The sequence below is a fragment of the Tarenaya hassleriana genome, unplaced genomic scaffold, assembly GCF_000463585.1.
Source record: "Tarenaya hassleriana unplaced genomic scaffold, ASM46358v1 Cleome31, whole genome shotgun sequence".
NCBI lineage: Eukaryota > Viridiplantae > Streptophyta > Magnoliopsida > Brassicales > Cleomaceae > Tarenaya > Tarenaya hassleriana.
In genome coordinates this window covers 344,021-345,195 of record NW_010966274.1, presented here as the reverse complement: position 1 = coordinate 345,195, position 1,175 = coordinate 344,021, and positions in this window count along the sequence as shown.

Sequence of the window (1,175 nt, the reverse complement as noted above, 5' to 3'; positions counted from 1 at the left end):
TAGATCATATTATTCACATAGAGATATGGTTTAATCGATCTAGGGTTGATGACAGCGTTCTTCATGCACCTAGGGTTAACTTGAATAGATCGAGAGATTGACGAGTTACTATGTAGGTAAGGAGTTAGTAGACCGAGAGGTGAATTCGCTATCTTTGTTGCTTAATGATTCCCGAATACAAGTCATAATCGTTATTCTCGCATGCTTAGCATATACCCATACACGCGAATACGATCCTGACACCCGTAGTCATCCTTGCTTGATAGTTTACTCATTTTTACTTGCTTTCTTATTTTATTTTCCATTGATTCCACATATTTTCATCTTCACTTCCACTTCTACTTGCTTTGATTTAGTTTCGATTAGGGTTTAGATTTAGCTACCGGTCCTTGCGTTCGACCCAGTGTTACGACGATCCGTATCCTTGCGGTGAGTTGTGAATCGGGTTATAAATTCTTGACTCGGTACACACGTATCAAGTTTTTGGCGCCATTGCCGGGGACTAGTTAGCCTATTTCTAGGTCTTTATCGATTCTAGATCTTGCTTGTATATATATTGAGTTGTGTCTTTTTTTTCGAGTCTTTTGTGTATATATTTGAGTCGAGTCCTATGTATAGTTTTAGTGTTTCTTTTAAACTAACAATCTACACTAGTTTGCTCTTCCCCTTACTATGATTACAGGTGATGAGAACATCTACAACAATTGGGAGGTGATTTGGGAGATTACTCGATTGCTAAATGAAAGAGAAATGGAACATGAGTCTATCTCCTATACATTTGAGGTTGATCGGGCCACAACAAGCATGAGTAACTTCTTTCAGAAACTTGACTCAGACCGTATCACATGTAACTCAGACCATGTCAGTTTCTCAGACGATAGAAAGTGGCTAGAAGATGTTATCGTCAGGCCAGTAGAAAAAAGTAAGCGTCGTTTTAATAATCCTACACTTGTTTTTTACTCTTTCATTGCAGATGATCGAGCATGGATGACACGTGTGGAGAAATCAGAGTATGTGAGACACCCGCATAGACCACCACCCCGACCTCCAGATTCATCACTCTCAGACCCTCCCATCATTTGAGCAAGATAGGTCGAGCTAATGACGTTAAACAAGCGCTTCTCGGGAGGCAACCCGAGCATTAGGTAACTTTTCTTTTTCTTTTTCTTTGTAGC